Source organism: Odocoileus virginianus, unplaced genomic scaffold (assembly GCF_023699985.2).
Source record: "Odocoileus virginianus isolate 20LAN1187 ecotype Illinois unplaced genomic scaffold, Ovbor_1.2 Unplaced_Scaffold_3, whole genome shotgun sequence".
In the NCBI taxonomy this organism is placed as follows: Eukaryota; Metazoa; Chordata; class Mammalia; order Artiodactyla; family Cervidae; genus Odocoileus; species Odocoileus virginianus.
Window position 1 is genome coordinate 4638331 of NW_027224265.1, and position 14842 is coordinate 4653172.

At 51.7% G+C, this 14842-nt stretch overlaps 1 protein-coding gene across 1 annotated transcript in view; it reads right to left on the minus strand.

Annotated features, from left to right (window-relative positions):
* Positions 1 to 14455, minus strand: part of CPLX2 (complexin 2) — an 87058-nt gene extending 72603 nt beyond the window's left edge. The window contains exon 1 of the mRNA XM_020901684.2: positions 14180 to 14455. The gene's annotated coding sequence lies outside the window, so the exon portion shown is untranslated. The remainder of the gene's footprint in view (positions 1 to 14179) is intronic.
* Positions 14456 to 14842: the final 387 nt, after the last annotated feature.

A 14842-nucleotide genomic window follows, 5' to 3' on the forward strand; every position in this document is an offset into this window, starting at 1 on the left:
TTTACAGCCATTATACCTTTTAATTCTCACAGCAATCAGTGTGGATGCAGAACCATTAAGTGGTCAGCTAGGATGTAACTCAGCCCTAGTTCCAAAGCCTGTTCTCTTTCTGTCTCATCCCACTGTCTCTTAGAACAATTGAGTAGAATCCATAATAAAGCATAGAGATCACCAAATGCTTAAACAAACACATTCTATATGGAGGGAAAGAGTGGATTAATGAATATTTTATGTGAGGCAAAATCCCACCTGACCAGTTTAGTAGAATGCTTTGAGAAGTGAACTATATACGGAGATAAAGGGTGACTTTTACAAAAAGCCTTTGTCAAGTTTTCATCCCAAAGCCTATTAATAAAATTGATTCATTATAGAACTGGGCAGAAGTGGGTGGTGAGTGGGAGGGAGTCTATTTTTGCATGGATAGAGAACTGGCTTAGAGACAAGAAAGAGAGGGTGGAGAGAAATGGGTGCTTTTTCAAACAGGGAGCTAGGATTCCCCAGGAATTGGTACTGAGTTTGGCCTTATATAACACCCAGGGCACTAGCATTGAGCCCCTAGAGTATATAGGTCCTGCATTAAGCATGGGGGGTATCCAAACAAGCCAGACTCAGTTCCCCTCTTGGAACAGCCCAGGAAAGGGGATGCTCAGGGTCAGCTCTGGGTTTACAGAGAGGCTCCTGTGAAGCGGCATGACCTTGGAGAGGAACTGAAGAAGCCTGCTGGGGAATGGAAGGGAGGACCAGACAGCACTCAGCAAATCCGAGCCCTGGGACCAGCTCTGCTCCCGACTGGCTGTGGGACACTGGACGAGTCCCTTCCGTCTCTGGCTCCCAGTTTCTGCTCCTATACAGTGAAGAAGCTGGACGAGATGAAAGGGCTGTGCTGTCCTGGGTGGAGGACAAGGATTTGGAATAGGGCTTGGTTATGAGACAGTCTGCACATACTGTGGCCAACACGTCTCCTTCTGTCCCTGCGTGGTGGTGGGAGAGACCACTCCGTCTCTGTCTCTCTCATTTGTGAAAAGTGAGGATGAGGCAAAGAGCCACGAGGTCTGTGATGCTGGGGCTCAGAGCCCAGCCTGGAATCCCTCAGTGGCATTCTCTGCGAGTGACTCAGCATCATAAATAGCTCCCATCTGGATGAGCAATGATATCTATAGCGATCAAGCGATCTCTATATCCACACACACTCTCTCTGTGCAAATATGTGGCTCAGTGTATGCTAAATACGAGGTGGCCTGGAGACGTTCCTCCTCTTAAAAGACTATTTGGTATGAAACTCAAGACTGTTTATTTAAAGAAACAAGTTTACAACTATGCACGTTGGATTACTGGTAGTGGGTGGTGAGGAAGAGGCGAGGTGGATGGATGAAGGGATGCTGGGTGTGATCCAAGCTTGGGGGCCACCTGGAAGAGCAACTAAGGCTGACTGGCCCACCTTTCATCATTTTGTCTGCTGCGGGGGTGGGGCTAATGAACATCACACATGAGACGCTTGAGGTCCTGGGGTGGGGGTGCAGAGCGGAGTGTTAAGCTCATCAACGCAGAAGCTCAACAAAAGGCATAGGAGCTGGGAGTGAGAGGAGAGTAAGCTCCCAGCTCTGCTCTGCCCTGCCATTGATCTTAGGCAGTTCATTAGTTCACTCATTCATCTGTCCAACAAATACCAACCACCTAAAAGGTACATGGGCCACTTGGGGATACAGACAGGAAAAGGAAGGTAGAAGCTCAGGCTTAGCCACCTGCAGCTGTCCGTCTTCAGGCAAGTCCTTCCCTTGCTCTGTGCTTCAGTTTCCTCATTTGTAACCTGGGGATGATGCCTCAGGTGTTTTGGGGAGGGAGCGTCATCATTGAATAAGGTAGCACACACACAAAGACGTTCTTCTCTGTTGTAATGTGAGCTAGTGCCATTCTAACCTGTTGCCAGACTGACCCATCTCATTCCCACTGGGGAGTGCTCTTGGTGACCACCATGGGGAGGTAATGTCACGACCACCTTCACCAGGAGTGGGGGGGGGGGCGCACTGAACACCGCGTATGGGCGTGAGCCTGGGCAGCACCCTTACCTTTGCTTCCTGGCTGAGCTGAGAGGCAGGAGCCTTCAGTCACCAGGCAGAGCCGGCAGCGTGCCAGAGACCCACAGACTTCCCGGAGGGGGAGAGGGTGGTAAGGGTGGAGGGGAGAGGGCTGCAGGGGGTGGGCGGCTTCCCGAATGGGCACCCCTCCCCAGACCCCCCTGAGAGATGATCCCTTGCCCCTGTTGAGGCCACACTGATCCTCTGGGTTCTGGCAAAGGGCTGGGCAGTTCAGGAGGGGTCCTGCTTGGCAGGAGACCCAACCCTGACCCCACCTCGCCTGCTCCTGACAGCAGCCGTCCGTCTTAGTCTCTGGTTCAGGCAATGCGGCTGCGGTACCACTGATCACACTGCTTTCTGGCGTCCTTGTGATTTCTGACTGGTGTCAGTGGGTGGGATTTATGGTCGGTCAGATCTGGGTTTGAGTTCTGGCTTTGGGGAAATCCACTCCATTTCTCTAAGCCTGTTTCCTCCTGTATAGAGTGGGGCTACTAATAGCACCAGCCTCATGTATTGTGCCATATAGGTGCTTGCTACTGTTATTGGTTAGTTAATATTAGAGTTAGTCACTCAGTCGTGTCCAGTCCTTTGTGACGCTGTGGACTGTAGCCTCCCCAGGCTCCTCTGACCTTGGGATTCTCCCAGCAAGAATACTGGAGTGGGTAGCCATGCCCCCCTCCAGGGGATCTTTCCGACCCAGAGATGGAACCCGGGTCTCCTGCATTGCCGGCAGATTCTATACTGCTTGAACCACCAGGGAAGCCTCTAGTATTATTGGTGGTGGTGTTATGTAAGATAATGCCTGTGAAGATTTCTATTACATGGTAGCCCCTGATATCCTAATTGCCTTCCTCTGTTCTCTTCTAGGAGGTACCAGATATACCTAAAAAGGCAAAGGGTACCCAGTAAGTATTTGTCGATTGAGCAGTGCTCAGCAAATTTGCTAGATTTGCCTTCACACGGCTCGGAAGAACGAGGGCGATGTTCCGCTCCCACGTCGTAGGTGCGCACACAGGGGCTGGAAGCGGACGTGATCCGCTCGGTTACTCACTCACAGGGAAGAGTGTGGGGCCGGGCGAGACCCTGCAGCCCTCACTCTCTCTCTCCTGCTGCAGTCAGCTCCTCTCTGGGCTGGACGCCAAGGCCTCAGCCACTGCAGGGACCTGAGCGCAACCTGTCATCTCCTCCTCGAATATTTTCTCTTCCTGCCGCCACCAGGGTCCTGCTTGCTGTGACACATGACGTGGAGATTCCGGTCTCGGCGACAGAGCTGGGGCTGGGGGGTTGGCCCCGGGTCAGGGGTTCCAATAGGTCAGCCCATTCAAGGCCCTTTCTGTCATTGGCGATCTTCCGGGACCACCCTGGGTAGCACAGCCCTAACCCGCTGGGTCTCAACAGCTCCTGGCACTATCACCTCCTAACAGAATCCCCTCTGCCCCCTCAGCCCCTCCACTGAGAGAGGAGTGGAGTGAGGAAGGGCCCTGCTCCTGGCTCCCTGGAGCCTGGCACTTGGCAGGGCTTGATAAATATCTGCTGAGCGAGTGAATGAACAAGTAAATAAGAGGCTGGACGACTGTGCCAGGCCCTGTTCTAAACGCTGGTAACAGCGCAGTGAAAGGGCGTGCGGGCTGCCTGCTCTCGGGAGGCTGACAGTATTTGAATTTAAAGCTAGCAGCTGGATTGGCAAAAGGGCAGAGCTGCTTTTTCCTCACTGGTGAGATGGGGGCCTGGGGAGGGGGGTCTTTGGTTGGGCCTGCTGGCTGCCAGGCGCGCCTCTGAGCAGGGTCTGCGTGTTGAGTTGGGAGGCTCACCCTGATAGGCAGTTTGGGGTCAGTAGATGTGAACTGTTACATTTGGAATGGATAAACAACAAGGTCCTACTTAGAGCACAGGGAACTATATCCAATCTCCCAGAATAAACCAGAAAGGAAAACAATTAAAAAAGAATATGTGTATAACTGAATCATTTTGTTGTATAGCAGAAATTAACAAAACATTGTAAATCAACTATACTTCAAAAAAAAGGTGGGGGGGGCAAGGAGAGAAATGTAGGTGTTGCAATCAAGTGCTTCGTGTCTACCTACTGCTTTGCCTGGCACATAGTAGGTACTTAATAAATTTTGTTTAGTGAGTGAAGGGTAGGCAGAAAGTGTGTTGGGACGACACAGGTCTTGAGACTTATGGGAATCAAGAGTGTTAACTACTGGAGTCATTATGACTCACACTAGAATGGGGCTTTGCTCTTTCTAGAGCTTTCGTGCCTGGTGATTCTCTCACTGGGCAGGTGAGGGACCCATTTGGCACAGGTTTACAGGGGAGCCCTCTATGCCTGGTGTCCGTGTTACTGACATAAGCAACAGGATGGTGACCACAGCTTCAGTGTAACTGAGTTGTGTCAAGTCCCTCACATCCACAATCTCTAATCCTCTCATTAGCCTGGCAAGGCCAAGGTCATCCTCCTCATCACAGAGGAGGGCACAGATGCTCTGAGAAGTGCTAATCTTGCAGAGCTGGAACCCGGGCTTACTCTAGAGTGAGGTGTTATAAAGCTCACAACCTAACTGGGACCCAAAGAGGGAAGTGGATACTTAAAACATGATGAGCCACCCACCTGAGGGTGGGCTGGTCAGAGGAGATTCACTGCCAGGAGGCAGTGGGGGGCTTCCCTGAGATAGAGTCTGGAGCTGAGGCTTAGGGAGAGTGGGGCTGGAAGGGTTTCCCAGGCAGAGGGAAGAGCATCTGCAAAGGCATCAAGAGAGCATGGTCTTCCCAGGCACTTGGAGGAGTTAGGTTTGGCTGGAGCCTTGGGGAGATAGAAAGATGAGGCTGGGAGATTGTTGGTGCCAGGTTGGGGGGCTCAGTTCAGCAGGGTGTGGGCTTCACCCCGAGGATCCTGGAGGGCCCTGTAGGGCTTGGCTTTGAGCTCTAGAGAGCTCCTTCTGGAAGGGAGCTGATGTGGCTGGGGGGATGGGAGGACTCAGGAGGAAGGCTTGTGTTTGATGAGGCGCAGGGCAGAGGAAAGAGCCTCTCAGCCCCAGGCTTGGGCGGTGTGTTGAGTACAGAGCTGTGGGTTCTCTGCAAGTCAGCCCTCCGGTTGGCTGACCCGCCCTGCAGAGTTGGAAGTCCTCCCGCAGCTCCAAGAAGACCAGAGGGTCAGGTCGTCATCTCTGCCCCAGCCTCAGCTCAGCTGAACCCTCCCCGGCCACCTGACTGCTCCCAAAATGTGTCCTAGCAACCTCGCAGGCTTCACCTTGGCAACGGCAGCCTCTGCACGCCCTATTCTGGCCGGGCTGGAGTGGAAGGAGGAGTTGGGGTCCCTCCCGTCCACTAGACTGGTCTTGCACCCCTGGCTGCCGGCACCCCAGCCCGGGGCTGATCGGGTGGAGGCTGGCCTGTGTGATGAGGGGTGTGGACACTGAACGAGGCCCGGGACTGAGGGCCTTGTGAGCTGCATTCTGACCGCAGGGCTGGTGCTCTGTCTGAGTAACCTTGGTCAAGCATCTTCCACTCCCAGGGCCTCAGTGTTCCCTTCAGTAAAATAAGGAGATTGAACAAGACCATCCCTAGTGTATAATATGGTCTTATTCCAGTTATTCCCATGTTTAATCTTTTCTGTGGTTATTGTTGGATGCTCTGATGATGGCATGGATTTTAGTGTTGGACTCCAGGCATTTAAATCCTGGTTTGCTTGGACAAGTCACTGCATATTTTTGAGCCTAGAGTACTTTCCTCTATAAAGTAAATAAATCTCATGCTTTCTCACCCAAAGGATCCAGAGTCAGGTGATGGTATGTAGGAAAGTGCTTTGTAAATGACAAAGAGCTACACGAATGTTACCTATTTCATCACATGGACAGTGCTCAGCAATGATGTATTAGACGCCACCCACCCCACCAGCAACAAGGGCAAGCATTCAGTGATCTTTAGCACAATGATTTCATATTTCACAACAATCAGTAAGGCAGCTATTATTATTCCCACTTTCCAGGTGAACAAATGGGGGGCCTCCATGCTTAAGTATAGAAGCTCGGCCAGACTCCCTGGCTTCAATACTTGACTGTTCAAAATTTGGTGAGATGGCCACACCAGCATCTCGCCTCTCCATCTTTGGTTTTTCCTCTTGCCTCAAGTCAGGATCTAACTCAGGGTCTGGTGGGTACAGGGGCAAGCCTGTCATTTTTGTGTGCATCTTCCAAATGGCAAGAATTGACCACTTTCTCAGGCTTTCACAAGCATGCCACCCCTTCCCAGGGAGTCTTGTTAAAATGCAGATTCTGATTGCATGGGTCTGGGAAGCAGCTGCACTTCCTTATTTCTAATACGTTCCCAGAAGATACTGACTTTCCTGGTTTGTGATCCACTTGGTGTAGCTGGGTCCCGTGTGTGCGTGCGTGCTCAGTCACTTCAGTCATGTTTAACTCTTTGCGACCCCATGGACTGTAGCCCCCCAGGCTCCTCTGTCCATGGGGATTTCCAGGCAAGAACACTGGAGTGGGTTGCCATGCCCGCCTCCAGGGGATCTTCCTGGCCCAGGGATCAAACTCGTATCTCCTGCGTCTTCAACATTGCAGGCAAATTCTTTGCCACTGAGCCTCTGGGGAAGACCCAGCTAGGTCCTAGAAGACTTAAAAGTGAAAGTGCAGTCGTGTCAGACTCTTTGTGATGCCATGGACTGTAGCCTACCAGGCTCCTCCGTCCATGGGATTTTCCAGGCAAGAGTACTGGAGTGGGTTGCCATTTCCTTCTCCAGGGGATCTTCCCAATCCAGGGATCGAACCCGGGTCTCCTGCATTGCAGGCAGATGCTTTACCTTCTGAGTCACCAGGGGACTTTATTTTATTGAATCCTGGGGATCAGGTTTAATTGGCACCAGGATCGCAGATGGGGAACTGAGACTTGAGAGGCAAAGTGCCTTACTTAATCCATCACTGTGCTTGCCCTTTGCCTGACCTGCTCAGGACCCCACCATGTGCAAGACATGGGTTTGAACTGCTTGACTAATGTTGTGCCCTGGGGGTTGTGGGCCTAGCAGCGCCTCCAAGCTGTGTGGTCCCTGCTTGAGCTCCGTCTCCACAACTGAAGCAAGCAGTGATCTCTGAGTTCCTGTTTGGAGATGTTTGTTTCTTTCAGCTCATCAAGAACAGACTAGATTTAGATGCTGGCTCCCTGTGGGAACAGGGCCCTGGCCCAGGAAGTGTCCCTGCAGGGGAGTGAGCATCTGAGAGTCAGGATTACATCCTGCACATGAATGACTCATCTTTCAACCTCTTTTGGAATCCTGTCTTTATTTGAAAATATTTTGTATTTTAATCATCATAGTTTTTTTGCCTTAATCTTATTAAAAAATACTGTACAAGACAATATTTGTGTTGATGGCTGAGCTTTTTAGCATCCCCTTACATTTTGCACCTAAGACAGGTAGGTGCCTCTCCCACCTGCCGCCCCCCAGCCGGGGCTGGCCCTGTGTCCTCTCCCTCCCTCTCTTGCCTTGCAGCATTAGGATGCTGCCTGCGAGGCACTGCAGTGCCCACCCGGCAGCCAGCCAGCTGATGGATTTATTTCCCAGCAGGAGAATCCATCACTTTGCTCGCCCTTTGGCTGACCTGCTCTGGAGACGGCAGTGGGGACTGTGGGTCTGAAGAGGTCCCAGGGATCTCTCTGATGTGGGCTTTGCCACATCAGGCCCCTTATGGCTAGGGAGATGGAGGTAAATGACTCAGAAGTTAGATTCTGTCACCTCTCTGCTTCAACCAGTCTTCAAGGCCCTGCCAGCTCTGCCCTCTTCTCTACCACCTTCCCCTTTGCTCAGTAGGTTTCTGTCCTGTGATCTTATCAGGCTTATTCCTGCCCCTGGCCCTTTGCACTTTCTGCCTGGACAGCTGCTTCATGGCTTCTCCCATCCAGATGTCGGTTTCCATGCCTCTTCCATCAAGCCTCCCCAGCCTGCCTTACCTAAGCAGCCCCCCTCTCCTTAGCACACCTCCTCTTTTATTTCCTTCCTAGCACTTATATAACTTGGTGGAATTATATTTGTTTACTTGCTTGCTTCCTCTGTCTCCACTAGAATGTGTTTTCATTTCATTCTTCACTGACTCTCCAGCTCCCGCAAGAGTTACTGGCCCGTCACAGGTGCTCAGTAAGTACCGAGGGACCAATGAGCCATATCCTGAGCTTCAGTTTCCGCATTTGTGAAATGACGTACAACCCTAAGCCCACACTGTCAGAATCAAAGGCCAAACGGCCTGGGTGGACTGGCTGTAGTGTCCCCATTTCACAGATGATGAACCTGAAGCTCAGGGAGGTGCAAGGACTTGCCCAAGCTCACCCGGCTGGGAAGGGCTGGGGCTGGGGCTCTCCCCAGTTTGGAGACATGCCCACTTCCGTGCCTGGCTCAGAGGAGGCAGCCGGCAACATGAAAACTGGATCTGAGTGCCTCTGAGTATCTTGCCATCTGCTGCTTGAACTGCAAGACCCTACTTGCCCGCCCGGCTGTCACAGCTCTCTGACAAGTCAGAGACAGGAATTCTAAAGGCTGGTTTTGTGGAACACAAAGTCCTGCTTCTCGCCAATGGAGAGATACATTTTTTCTGCATTGGCAATTACCACCCTGAATGTCTGCAGAACGGTTCTCATCTTCCAGGCACTTTACCAAGATTAACTTCTGAACCCCATGCAACACTGCTTGCTGCAGTTTGAGGGGGTGCCTGGCAGACTGTGGGCAGCAGTGTCTCTGCCACAGGGGAAGCTGGGGTTTGGAGGGGCTTGAGGCCCCCAAGTCAACATCTCCAGGAGTTTATTTTTCTGAGAGCAGTTTCTCCACTGTCCAAAATGCTCTGACTTTCTCGAGGATTCAAGGATTCTGACTTTCCCTGCCCCATTTGTTCATTGGTTCAGCAGCGTATCTACAAATATTTACTGAGACTATCCTAAGCATTCTTATAACCCTGAGGCTGCAATGGAGAACAAAATAAAATATATACTGTCCTTGCCCTCCTACAATAATGGATCTGTAGGGGAGACAGATGACAGTGTCTAGTAATTGGCTGTGTGACTCCGGGTAGGTTCCTTTCTATTTCTGGGCCTTTGGGTTTCAGTTTATTCTCCACTCCTAATCCCCCCTGCTTAAGAGACTTTGATGACTTCTCACTGCAAAAAAAAAAAAAAAAAAAAAACCAAGATGGGAAACTTCCCTGGTGATTCAGTGGTAAAGAATCACCTTACAAAGTAGGGAACCTGAGTTGATCCTAGTCAGGGAACTAAGATTTACATGCCCGAGGGCAACTAAGGCCATCGCCACAACTACTGCACCCACACGCTCTAGAGCTCACGCCCTGCAACAGGAGAAGCCCACGCACCTCAACTAGAGAAAGACCGAGTGCCCCAACAGAGACCCAGAGCAGCCGTAACAGCCACTGGCTTGCAGACAAAAACCAGACAAACCAAGGTGGGCCTCCCTGGCCTGATCCTCAAGGCCCTCAGTGTGGGGCTCTAGTTGAACTTTCCCAGCACATGTTTCCTGCCTTCCCACCCCCATTTTGCCGCATTTTTATTTAACCAACGCTCATTTGTCACTCTCTAAGTGCCAGGCACTGTCTAACTGCTTCACAAAATGTAACTTGTTTAATCCTGACAGAAGCACCTTGAAATGTGTTGTAATTCTCATCTCCATCTTAAAGATGAGGACCCTGAGACACAGAGAGGTAGGTAATTTGCTTGAGGATACACAGCTGCTAAATGGACCCAGGCAGGCTGGCACCCACCCCCTGTATCCTGCTGCCACTCCGTTCCCTCTCTGCCTGTTTCAGACACTAACCCTACCATCTCCTTTTCTAGATACAATTCAGCAGACATTGCCCACTTCCAGGAAGCCTTCCCTGATATCTCCGAGGTTGAATGAGTTCTTCTTTTCTCTGGGTTCCCGCGATGCCTTGCACATGTCGCCACAATAGCCCTTCCCATGGAAGACTGTTGTTCTGGTTTGGGTCTTGTCTTCTCTGTTGGATGCTGAGCATCTCAACGGGGGAGGCTGTGTTTCACCCTCTCTGCTCCCTCTTGCCCAGCCCAGCATTCCCGGATCATCCACTCTCCATGCAGCAACCAGAGGCAGCTTTTAAAAACAAAACTAGTTTTCATCACTCCACTGCTTAAACCATCCAGTGACAATCCATTGCACTTAGAAGGCTTTGCATGGGCTGGTCCCTGCCCACCCCTCCTTATCTGCCACCACTCCCTGTCTCCCTCACTTGGCTCCTAGCCACTTTGGTTCCTGTCTGTCCGCAGACAGTCCAGGCTCACAATAAACACTCCATCGAGCCATTTCTTCTCCTGGAACGTTTGCCCCACATCCACACATGGCCGGCTGTTTTTGTGATTTGGGCTTCAGTCCCATGTCACCTTTGCAGACAGACCTCCCCTATTATTCGTTTGCTTAGATGTTTTCACCTTCTACTTATTGTTGATGACTGTGTCTATTGCAACTCTGTAAGCCCCATGAAGCAGGGGTCTGGAGGGTCTTGCTCAGCACGTGGAATAGTGCCTGACATAACAGCCACTCAATGAGTTCATGTTGAAGGAAGAGTAGATACTCTCCAAGGTCTCTTTGGGGAGCTACAATTCAACTAAGCCCGGATAATATAATATAATTTATCTAATTTGGTCTCATCTCAGGCTAAAAGCTGGGATAATTTCACAAGCTGAAATTCATGATCTTCATTACCCTCCTACATCCTACCTGCAATCATGCTCCTAGAAATAAGGCCACTTTATCGACTATTCTCTGCTGACTTCTCTTCATCAGGGATGCTTAAACTTCTTATACATGTTTTAATTTGTCCAACTAAGACTCAAGGAAACTTGTGAGATATTGCCCTCACCATTTTGCAGGCAGGGACATCCCTGAAAAGCAAGACTGCTGACTTGCGAAGTGCCCAGAGCCCAATGGGAGCTCACACATTCATCACAGCCATCACAGTTCATCAATAACAGGGGAGACATCATGCTCCAGGAAGGCACAAGAGCTGAGTCTACCAGCGCCTGGGCCAAACACTACTCATTTAACACCCCAAAGGAAGGGCTATCTGTAACCAAGAGGGATGTGCAGGCAAATTCAGGGCGAATGGGAAGTCTTCACATGCTTCTGGTTAAAGCAGGCAGGATGGACACACATGCACAGAATTAAGGTCTAGATGTCTGACTGCAGAGCTATTGCTAATGTGTAGCAGCTGGAACAGGGGTACCATCATCCTCGACTTTCTCCAAAAACATAAGAGGGAGCTGTGTCAGCGTACCTCAGAGACCAATTGTCAGACATTGTCATCCTCTTGAGAACCAGAAAGGACCCTTCTTGCCCTACTTCTGCCTCTTCCTTCCAGCTTCTTTGAGATGGGGAAGGAAATGGCATCTTAACTGGAGGGGCTGAGAAACTCTAAGGCCTAATCTTTTGGGCAAAATGGAGAACTGAATAGAAGTCTGGGTTTTAAGGTCAAAGGCCTTGGCTCTGGTCTCAGCCCTGTAGGAACTTGGATGCATCCCCAACTGTGTCCCTTGTCTTCTTCATCTGTAAAATATGGCTGTTGGGTTGGATGATTTCCATGACTTCATACCTTCTATATTTATAAACTTATGATTCAGATGACTTGAAAGGGAAGCTCACTTTTTTTCTTCTTCTTTATGGGGCTCTATTTGTCTTTTGATCAGGTTTGCCAATAGTCACTGGCCCCTGGTCACTGTATAGGTAGTAGAGATTACTCTGGCTGGGTAAAATCTGTAGAGAGTTGATGTGCCCTTTGCTTTTCCTAAAATAGTTTCTCTAAAGCATGTGGCTTGTCACCATAGTGTGGGCTTCTCTCAAAACTTTATACTAAGGGACAGGAATGTTCAGAACACATTAAGAAGAGAAAGTCATGGTTTAAGTTAGTGACTTCTAACATAGAATGCCACTTGAATGGCAGAGGTTGTTGCTGATGTTAAAAATCTTTCTGTATGAAATGATAGGATGTCTTAGCTTTGCTTCAAAATAAGCCTGTGTTTGTGTGTGTTTGTACATGTGTGTGTGATGAGAGTGGACATGGGTACAGATGAAATAAATTGCCCAACTGTTGAAGCTAGATGATGGGTACGTGGGGGGTTTATTATACTATTCTTTCTATTTTTAAAAAATATGTTTGAAATATTTCATCACAAAAGGGCCTTTGGAGACTGACTTCAGCTTTCTCTACACTCTCATTTCCTAGTCCCCATCCTGAGGACCCTCTGTCACAATGACATCACCCTGGTGGCTGTGATTTCACACGTGAGGCCTCTACACACAGTTCCATCTGTTCAAGGTAGTTTTCCTCCTTTCCTCACAGTTCATCACTCCTGCCTCTGTGATCTCACAGCCTTGCACACTCACCTTAATTATAGCATGATCATATCATACTGCAAGTGTTTACTTTTCTGCTTCTTGTGCCGGTCTGTGTCTTTATTCAGGACACTTTTCTGCCTCCCTAGCTCACAGCCAGGGCATGTAAGAGCCCGCGGCACATGTTTACAGAGGGAATAATATCAGGAAAAGTAGTTATTGTTTTTTGAGCACTTATTATGTGCCAGGCACTGCCCTAATCTCATTACATAGGTATTTCATTAAAGCCTCACTACAAGTGGGTACTACTAACCTGTCTTCTCAGAAGGTCACTTCCAAGGTCACAGGCTAGTAAGTGACAGAGCTGAGATTTGAACTCAACTGAAACGACTTGGCCTTTCTTTGCACATCTGGTATTTTAAGACTTCCCTATCAATCTTACACAAGTCCAGGATTTGGGGAGCCTGAATTTTAGGCTCAATTTTGCTACAAAATTGCTAACTGACCTTGGGCAAATTACCTTTGCCCCCTAAGCTCGGTCTTTCCATCTCCCAGTCAGACTCTCAGTAAGCGAGGATCACGTGATTCCAGGGCCCTCCCTGCTTCAGCAGAGGAAAGGTTTCCTTTTCCACATTTGATCTCCTGTCGCCGAACCGGCCCCCCTGTTTGAGAATCTCCCAGCTTCTCACCCTCTTTCCTTGCCACTTGCAACCTCCCGGGGTCAAGCCATTTTCACAACCTGCTGCCCAGATCCCCTCCTTCCCCCTTCTTTCCTTGCGGGCTTCACTCTGAAGGTGGGGGCGGAACCCTAGGCAGGAGGGAGGGGGAGCGTGTAGCCGCCGGCTTCGTGAGGCTTCCCCGCGGTTTCTCGGCCCCCTTCCCCCCACGGAAACTCAGCCTCACACTTTCTAGGGATGTTCCGGGGACAGTCGGAGTCAGTGATTGCAGCTGCCAGCCTCAGGCATCTGTGTTAGGCTCTGCGATGGAAGTCCGCGGTCCCGAGCTAGCCGTGGAGGTGGGGATTTGGAAGAAAGAGGGGGCGGCGCACTCCTTCCTCTTAGCCTAGGCCCAACCTGCCCAACTGTAGCCCGGGACCTTTTGTGCCCGTCTCCCCTCCCATCCTCTTTCCGACTTCCAGCTGGGACCCGCCATTGCACCGCCAGGCCTTGGCGAACTGCAGACCCAAGGCAAGAAACGCGCGAATATGACTAGGCCCCCTCCCCTGATCGCCTCTGGCACTGCTCTGGGGGAAGTCGGAAGACCCCCACGGAGGCAACCACCCACTCCCAAGGAACGCGGGAGGCCCCTGCCAGCCCCCTGTCTTTGTTCGCGGCTCGCTAGGAAGCTGGCGCCCGGCGAGAGCTGTCCGCCGCTACGGTGCTGACGCGGGGAACGGAGCCCGCGGGGGCGGAGGACTGTCCTCCGCGACCGTGGTACTGAACCCAGACCGAACCATTAGACCAGCCGGCCGGGCGGGCGCGGTCCGCCGGTGCGAGAGCCGACCCCAGGGAGAGGACGCGGCGGGGCGCGGGAGCTGTCCCCGAGGTGGTGCTGAAGCGAGTTGGAGCCCGTGGCGCCCTCCGCCTCGCCCCGGAAGAGCCGGCGGCAGCGCAGAGCTACCCGGAGAAGGAAGGAGGGCGGAGGAAGCCGCCCTCAGGGAGCTCAGCAGCGCGGGGCCTGTGGCTAGGGTCTCTCCCGCGAACCTGCTCCAGCGGAGGAGGTGGCGGCTCCGCAACCGAGAGCGAGCGCGAGTTCTACGAACCTGTTGGAAGCTGCAGCTCCACCGCGGCCGACCAGGGCGCCCGGGACCGAGGTTGTGGAGCGCCTCTCCCTGCCCCCTCTTCCTGGACTCCTCCGCGGAGGCGCTCCCTCCTGCCCGGGCTAGCACATGTGCACGCAGGGGGCGCCGAGCCCCTCTTCGATCCGCCCCGAATGTCCGTCGGTCTGCAGGGCGCCGAGCCGACAGGCCTCCCCCAAGGGCAGACCCGCTCCCAGGGAGACCCAAGCTTCCTGAGAAGGGAGGCGGGGGCTGGCGACGGGGACGAGAGAGGGCGCCAGCAGAGGTGTCTGTAACTCAGAGGGAGGCATGGGGGAGCTCCCCAGGGCCGTTTCTGTCCTGAAGTGTAGAGACAACAGGGTCCTGATGCTTAAGGGACAAAGGGCATCCTGCTTTGGAAACATCTCTCGCCCACCCCGCTTCGTTTCTGGGATCAGTGACCATATGCAGATCTTGTACCTGCTCTCTGCAAACTCCACTCACTGGGCCAACTGCCTTTAGTACCTAACTCCAGTCTGTCATCTACCATTCCCTGGAGAGAGCTTTCTAAACCTGCCCTGTTTATCGGGCATCTGTAATAAAACACAGGCTTCCCTGGTGGCTTAGACGGTGACTCCGTCTGCAATGCAGGAGACCTGGGTTCGATCC